Source organism: Belonocnema kinseyi, chromosome 2, assembly GCF_010883055.1.
Source record: "Belonocnema kinseyi isolate 2016_QV_RU_SX_M_011 chromosome 2, B_treatae_v1, whole genome shotgun sequence".
Taxonomy (NCBI): domain Eukaryota; kingdom Metazoa; phylum Arthropoda; class Insecta; order Hymenoptera; family Cynipidae; genus Belonocnema; species Belonocnema kinseyi.
In genome coordinates, this window is record NC_046658.1 from 13,485,107 (window position 1) to 13,493,908 (window position 8,802).

Below are 8,802 nucleotides of genomic sequence, written 5' to 3' on the forward strand. Positions count from 1 at the left end.
CGGAGTGGGGATAGAATTATTAGGAGTTCAGGATAAATGTAGAGGGCGCTGTCGGCTAAATTCCTAACTCACCCCTCTTTGCCTCTCTACCCGCACAAGTATCTATCCCCTCATAACAGTTGTGTTCTAAGCTTAGTTACAATTAACAACGGAAATATTTTCCCCAAGTTTTAAAATAATTTTTGAACTTGAGATAAGAACGGCCCTGGTCGTTTGGAAATGACGTGTGTTCTATCGCTCCGTTATATTAGTTAAATTACTGGCGTTATAAAGAAGTGAAGGTGATATGAATGTTTAGCGATGTCAAACTTACTCTAGGGAACAAATATAGACATTGTTTTTTGTTTCTTTTATCTAGTAAATCGGTTTATTGTACCTTTCGACATTGGAGCTTCGTGCGGGTTACGTTTCCAATATAGTGACATGTGCTGTTTTAATGTATTAATAGTGAGAGGGTCAACAGACTCGCTAGCTTGTAAAAAGTCTAGTGCATTATCACATATGAACTGTCTGAATTTAGCAACTAAAGACATTGATAGTATCAGCAAAAAACAAAAGGTTTAGAACTGCACTAAGTGCTCTAAATCTTTGGGAAAAGAAAGTACTCGTCATCAAGGATCTCTTCTCTCCATTTCGTCTGAGAGAGATATCAGTGAGCCAGGGATGTCTTCTGCCTCCCTGGGGCCAGGAGTTGAAGCACTAATCTCCAATGCTGTTGCTAAGGGACAGGAGTCTGGCCTTCTAAAAATCGCTACCATGTTGGAGAATTTTGAGGTCAAACAAATGACATTTAATAATTCATTCGAATTAGCCATCAAGGAAATAAAAGTTGATGTCAAAAATAATTCACGCATTGCGGTATTAGAGGAGACCACATCCTCGAACGTGACAGATATCGTAAATTTTAAAGCGGATTCTGAATTTGCTTCAGATGAGAGCAGAATTTTGAAGACTCAAATTTCTAGTTTAATGAATAAATGTGACCACTCAGAACAAAATGCGCTCTCTTCAACACTTCAGGTTCACGGATTGCCTGTCAAATAGTTAGAGGATTTGCCCGCTACTTTCTGTCAGATTGCTGCTACTTTCGAGGTGCCCCTCACAAAAGATGATGTTTCGGCTGATATATAATGCAGCTCTTCAAACTTAGAAGAAATAAAAAATTTAAGTACCTGTGGACAACAGGGGGTAAGATTTTTTGCTGTAAAGAGGATCGCTCTTTCAGAATTTGTTTAGTCAACATCAACGATCTTGATGCCCTCCGTTAAGACAATTTAGAGATTGAGTGCCCTCCGTTAAGACAATTTAGAGATTGAGCTGCATCATGTGGACCTCGCAGCTAATCAATGACCTTTTTTGTATACTTTTTTTGCTAATTCTCTTGTATTTTTCTTTATTTTCTAATTTTTTAAGTAATGTTCTGCATGTTGAGAAGTATTTTCTGAGAACCTATAGGCTTTATTACGCATGATTGATTTATATTTTTATATTGATATTGATGTTATTATTGGATATACTTTTGCTTATTCTCGTTATGGTACTAAGTTTACTCTCAGTACATTATGGATTCTTTATGTATTTGTCATGTGAATGTCCAGTCTCTCTTGGCTCACATTCATGAGTTCCATTAGAAATTTTTACCCATGTACTTAAACTCCAACAACATTATTCTCACAGGGGATTTTAATACTAATTTAGATGTGATTTGTAACCATCCTAAATATTTAACAACTATGATACATGCCGATGGGTTCTCTATTGTGCCTCATAAATCCACCCATCACACTGATCATTCCAGTTTCCGAATAGACTTAATGATAGTAGATGATCTTGATAAGCTGAATTCTAATAGCCAACATCCTATGCCATTTTTATCTAATCATGATCTCATAAATATTAAATTCAAATATATTTGTACTCAATCCACCAAGTTTAATCAAACTCAAATAAGAAATCTTGCATTTCTAGATGAGTGTAAGTTTCAGGAGCACTTAATGACCTATGATTTAAAAAAAATACTAAGAATTTATGACATTAATAGTAAATTAAATCTTTTGTGTTCGTACTTAGTAGCATGATTCAATCAGTTTGCGCCTTTACACGTCCCACATAAGCATGCAGACTCAGCTCCTTGGATCACAAGAACAAGAATAAATATGAAAATATTTGGCGCCTAATTAGACGCTTACATCTAATTCAAAATAAGAATGATGCCTCAGCTCAAACGTTTCCATCAAACGATTCATTAAGAGCATTTACAAAGCTACCACGCTGTATGCCGTCAACTCTGGTACACCCCTTATAGCAGATCAGACAAGCTCAAATTTCTTTTTTTTTAGACATAACGCCTGAAGTTCTCATTGAAAACCTTTTTGTATTTAAAAAAATTCTTTAGGGATAGATAGTATTTCCATAAAAATGATTCGATTATCGCTTTCTGTAATTTTCCCTATACTCCTTCACATCTATAACTCTTCTCTTCAAGTAGGACTTTCCCCTGATCTCTGGAAATATGCGCTGATCCGCCCTATTCCTAAGGTTTCTAGTCCCTCTTCTCCCAATTATTTCCGGCCGATTTCGATACTTTGTGCTATGTCCAAGCCGCTTGAACGTATTGTGCATTCGCAACTGGCGAGTTACTTAGATGCAAATAGGCTACTCGATCCGCTACAATCGGGATTTCTATCTAAGCACAGCACCTTAACAGCCTCCCTTAAAGTTACTTCAGGTATTAAAATCGCTATCGAAAACAAGGAAATAACAATAGTTGTTCTATTTGATTTTTCTAAAGCTTTCGATACTGTTGATCACACGCTGTTTTTAAATAAACTTCGTAACTTTAATTTATCTCGTCTGCAATTGCGTGGTTCAAGTTCTACCTTAAAAACCGTTTTCTACAATCGCTAAATTATAAGAATGAGGGTTCTGATTGGGTGGGGGTCATGAGTGGTGTTCCTCAGGGCTCCACTCTTGCTCCACTCTTTTTCGGTATGCACATCTCTGACCTTGGCAGTGATCTTGAGCATTGCAAATACCATAAATACGCGGATGATTTTAAACTATATATGTCTGGTCCTATTTCTTCCATCAATAGTTTGATTGCGCGAGTACAGAAGGATATTAATATTGTGCATCAATGGGCACTTAACAATAGGTTGAAGCTAAACCCTTTAAAAACTAAAGCAATTGTCATAGGACAGTCTTCTTATCCATCTGCTGCTATATTAGGGTCTCTGCCTCAGCATAAGATTGATAGCCTTGACATTCCCTTCGTTGAATCGATGAAGGATTTGGGGTACATCCTCAATCGTACACTCTCCTGGAAAGAGCGATTGTTGAAATCTCGAAAAATACCTTTAGAGTACTCCAACACCTTCGAAGGAATAAGGATTCTTTGCCTACTTCAACCCGGATTTTCCTTCTTAAGAGTCTTTTCCTCCCATTTTTTGAGTATGGGTGTTGTCTGTATGATGATATCACAGATGAGCTCAATTCTAAACTCGAGCGAGCTTTTAAGGCCATGTAATAAGTGGGTCACGTGACTAGATTCCTACCTTACCCTCACTTTTTTTATTTCACAACTTATTTTCACACAAAGCGCCACATAGAGTTGAAAATCTGGGATAATAAATAAGAATCACTAAGAAAGGAGAGCCTGGTCCTAAATTTTAATAATTATGAAAAAAGAAAGAAAAATTATTTACAATAAAAAACTTTTTTCATAATTATACAAATTTAGGACCAGACCCACCATTCTTAGTGCTTCTTGTTTAGTATCCGATATTTTCAACTCCATGCGGCGTTTCCTGTTAAGATAAGTTGGAAAATAAAAAAAGTGTGCGGTAAGGTAGGAATCTGGTCACGTGACCCAGTCATCACATAGCCTTAATGCTTGCATACGATTCATCTATGATGTCCCGAAATATGAGCATATTACTTTATATCGGCAAAGGGCAGGAATTCTCAATGTGGCTAAAAGAAGACAATTTTTTATGGGCAATCTTATTTTCAATCTCTTTTATAACAAAGCCCCTCAATATCTTCTAGATATCTTTGAAAACAGAAATGTGACATTACCTGCTCAATCTAGGCTCCGTGCAAGAAAAACGCTCCCTGCAGTTCCACGTCATAAATCTTGTAAGTTTCAAAGATCCTTTATCGTAAGGGGAGCGTGTCTTTGGAATACGATACCTGAATTGATCAGAAATGAACCTTCGCGTTATCACTGCATTATCTGCATTATCTTTAGCCATCTGTAATCAACTTTAACCTTTTCTTTTTTTTCTCTTACCTACGTCATATTTGTCATTTGATCAGAGTTGTTATATTTTACTGTAAAGATATGTAAAATTTGTTCCTCAGAGGGCTGTTTAGCCCAAGGGACTTAATAAATAACTAAATAATAATAATAAATAGTGTACAACCTGAAATAGACATTTAGTTTCAATAATACGAACATGTGTGTGTACATGTTTTAATGACAGGGCTACGTGTACAGAAATTTCGACACGAATTTCAGGACGAATAGGCTCTATATATAGACATTTTGGTACGATTAGCTGGATATTTTCGGTACATGTTTTGTATCGTTAAGAGGGTTTAAGCCCTTTACGTCTTTTTTACAATTATTTATTCAAAACATTTGGCTAATTAATAGCTAAATGTATATTTATTTATAGCGAACAGAAAGCCTATTTTAGTAACCATTTCATTTGAAGTTAAGTTATACATTTTAAACTACTGTAACAGAGAATTTTATTCCTAATTTATATTGACTTATTATACCTTATTATAATACCTTTTTGTACAAGATGGCAATTTTCGTTTAAATTTTAAAAAATTAAAAGAATTGTAGGTAGACATGAGGGTTAAAAAAAATATTTAATGAAAACCAACCAAATCAATGAGATCTAACAGGAGTATCAGAAGTTCTCCGCTCTCTCATCAAAAATATATACCTGCTTTTATTTACGTCTCTAGGTTTAACTCTTCAATTAAAGGATGGAGCACTCGGGAAATTTACTGAACCTAACAAAAGATATCGAGTAAAAATTTCCAGGACACTTTTCTTCTATTAAATTCTAGGGTTTTCGATAGAATTTTAGATTTTAGAAATTAGATCTTTCAGACCAGCCAGTTGCATCTGATTTTTAAGATTTTTAAAACGAATAATATATACTTTGAAGAGACCATTTTTTGACACCTCACACACGCACAAACACACGCACACGCACACACACGCACACACACACACACACACACACACAAAAGCAGTTCGAAAAATACTTAACCCTTTTTCCTGCCAGCTTATGCCCCCCCCCCCCTATGTCCCTTTTTCTATATAAGGTTTGTGTGAGTTTAACATTGGGGTGAAACTCGTGGTGCCCCCAACCCAGGGCGTTACAAATTTGTTTAACGGCCTCGTATGTAATATTTTTTTTCTCTAGAGCTTATTGAATCACAGAGTGTTTAGGAATGTGCGTTGTAATTAAATAATTAAATCCCCAAGATTAACTATTTCTTGAAGTTCTTTAAGAGGATATTGCGAAAAATTTCAAATATTTCGATGTATTCTTAAGTTATAAATATGTACCTAATGTCAATTTCTCAACTTACAAGAAAAAGCCATAAAAACTAAAACTCGAAAATGATTTTCAAAAATTATGAAACTCAATTAGATATTTGGAGAGATAATTAGATATCTTTCACGAAATATTCTTACAATAAAGACTATAATTAAATATAATGTTTGTAACAAGACGTTTGAAACCAAACCTTTAAAAGTACAATTTTAAATACAACCGACTGGAAGTTCTCGTATTTTTTAAGTCAAATCACTTTAATTTCAAAGTTTTAAAAATTAGTCCGTATAATTTCAGAATTAAAAATGTCTGTAAATGTAAGTTATAGTAAAAACTTGTAAATGAAATAGTGCTACGTTGTTTTTGTTTTAGAAATCGTTGACGATAAAATACCCATATTAGAAAATCAAATGCCAATATCACGTCATGAGAAATTAATAAAGAAATAAATATTAATCAAAGTTAAACAAAATTGCATTGAATTTCAACTGTAAATATTTACGAAAATATCAGAAAAATATTTGTCTTGAATTAAAGATACAGTTCCTTTAACATAATTTTCTTTATTCAGCCAAAATATACTTCCAAATGAAGAAAATCATCTCCAATTAAAGAAGTGCCTGTGTTAAAAAAAATTATTGCTTTGAAGTAAAGAAATATCTTTGAATCAAATAAGACCGTGGCTACGGGTACTGAATTTTCAGTACGAATAGGTGTATTTTTTTGTACAAATGGAGCTGGAAAAGGGTCTACTTCTACCGAAATTTCAATTTACCCGATTTTTTCGGTACTTGAAGACACTTCCATCAAATAAACTTTTTTTCGACTGAAAGTCCATTAATATATATGTATATTTTAATTCACAGAACTTTTCTTTGCATTAAAGAATATGTTTTCCGATTTTTGATGGAGACATTTTTGTTTTTAATCTATTTAATGCCGAAGAGTAATCTCTCATACACTTTTAACATTATTCACATAAGCTATAAGATGTGAAGGTAGATCTATGGATATTATATAGCAATCCCAAGTGTAATCTATATAGTATATAGATTTTACAAAATCGAAATATATGTGCCTATAATTAAGTATATATAATTATTGGCGACTTGTCAGTATTGTTTGTTTTCTATATCAAACAAAATTTTCACCACAGTAACTTCCTTATATTTGAAAAGTCTACGAACATAGTCAGGGTTATGAATCCATCTCTTTTGCTTGAAAATCCTACTGTTTGTTGAAAGATATAATTCTTTTTATGAAAATTATACTATATTATGAAAAATCGACAGTTTGGTTAAAAAGCCATTTTTTTAGTCGAAAATTCAAATGGTTGGTGGAATAGAGAATTTATCCATTTCGGCTGGAAATTTATCTGTTGCGGTAGAAGTCATTATTTTGCTAGAAAATTAAAGAGCTTGGTAAAAGATGAAACTTTTTTCTTAAAAATTCCTACTTTTTTCTTGAAACTTCAGCCACTTGGTTTTACATACAACTGCTTGGTTCTAAATTAATTGCTTTGTTTGGAAAATCAACTATTTGATAGGAAATTTATCTCGTTTGTTTAAAAATTCAACTTTACGGTTTAAGAAACTCGAATCTTTATTTAAACCTTTCCCTACTTACCTACAAAGCTCAACTCTTTTGTGAAAACGCAAATATCATTTAGCTTGAAATCGTAGGAATGCGGTACTAACATTAATGTTATTTAAAAGAATGTAATTTCCTATTTTTTTGCATTTTCATTATTTATAATTCAGAAAGTATTAGAATCGTCCGAAATTTTAAACCTTAGTTTTTCAGCGCATCTCAACGTTTTAAGACCGAAAGTTATCTATAAATTATTTGTGAAATTTTAAATGAATCATAAATCTTTTATAATCTTCTAAAATAATTCGAAACTTTTTGAAATCGTTTGAAATGTTTTTAAAATCTTGGAAATTTGATGTACTGCATCCTTTTTGAACTGTTTGGAATTCTTGCATTCTTCTGAAATCTGTATGATATTTCTATGAATTCTTTAAATCTTGGTGATATCTTTCTAAAATCTTTTGCATTTAGAAATCGCTAAAATAGTTGTAATCTGTGTAAAATCTTTTAAATTTTATAAATATAGTTTATTATACCTGTTACTGTTTTGTAATAGAGTGTACACTCAAAAACCGAGTTTAACGAAGACAAAATTAAAAACGTCTAGAATTATTCACAATATTAAGGTCTGTTCATTGCGATCTATAAAATAATTGGTAAGGATTAACAAAAGTGCCTACAAATTTTTTTATTTATTCTGCAATGAGTAAAAGGTAAATTATATCTTGATAAACAACAAACTTTTCAGTAGCAAATTGTCTTCTAAAAGAGAGGTTTCTTTCATAATAGACTACAACATTTAAATTCTTTTTCGAATTTCAACAAAATGACTGTTTTAAAAGAAAAAAAATGGAATTCAAGGTTCTCGTAAAATTTTAAAATTTAAATCTTTTTTTCTCGAGCTAAATCAGAAAAAGGGTGAACATTAAAAAAAAACTTGACTGGTTCAACAAATCAGTGGTCAATTTTTATTTTACTTGCTAATGAACCATGCTTTTTCCCCAGAATTTGTTAAGAACTGTATAATTAGGTCCCGTACATAAATAAGGTAAACTTGTTTTCTCTGCATTTTTGGAACAAAAATTGTGACATTTTTTACAATATACATACAGCTTTTTCTACATTTTTGACCGAAATATTACAAACCAATATTATGTTCCACACATTACGACCCTAATATTTAAGGCACCCGCTGTTAGGCGACCCACAACTATTTAAAGCCATTTTAAGCTTAAATCCCTCATTCAAACTCGCGAAAAACCCACGGCAAACTCTGTAGGCCATTGTTCTAGAATCTAGTTCGAACATCCTATATCCATCCTATAGTCCATTCGTTTTACGGCCTATGAATATACTGAGTATATTGTAAGAAAACTCGAAGAGTAGAAAGAAGGGCTAGGTAGGAGATCTTTGGTAGGAATAAGCCGAAAATAACGAAAGTTATTGTAAATTTTTGAAAGGTTGTTGAAAAGTAATGACGCCAATTCCTTCCTACGAGGGTAGTTCAATAAGTCCTTAGAATGACCACCAGATGGCGCGCGAATCGCTCAAAATCATCTGTTTTCAGTCAGCACCACTCCCGACTAGATATATGGTGCAGTCACAGTCCACATCTTCTGAGTTTACGTGT

General features: G+C 33.1%; 1 protein-coding gene across 2 annotated transcripts in view; it reads right to left on the bottom strand.

Annotated features, from left to right (window-relative positions):
* LOC117167031 (aurora kinase C-like) overlaps positions 1-8,802 on the bottom strand; it is a 183,694-nt gene that overhangs the window by 78,827 nt on the left and 96,065 nt on the right. The window lies entirely within an intron of this gene.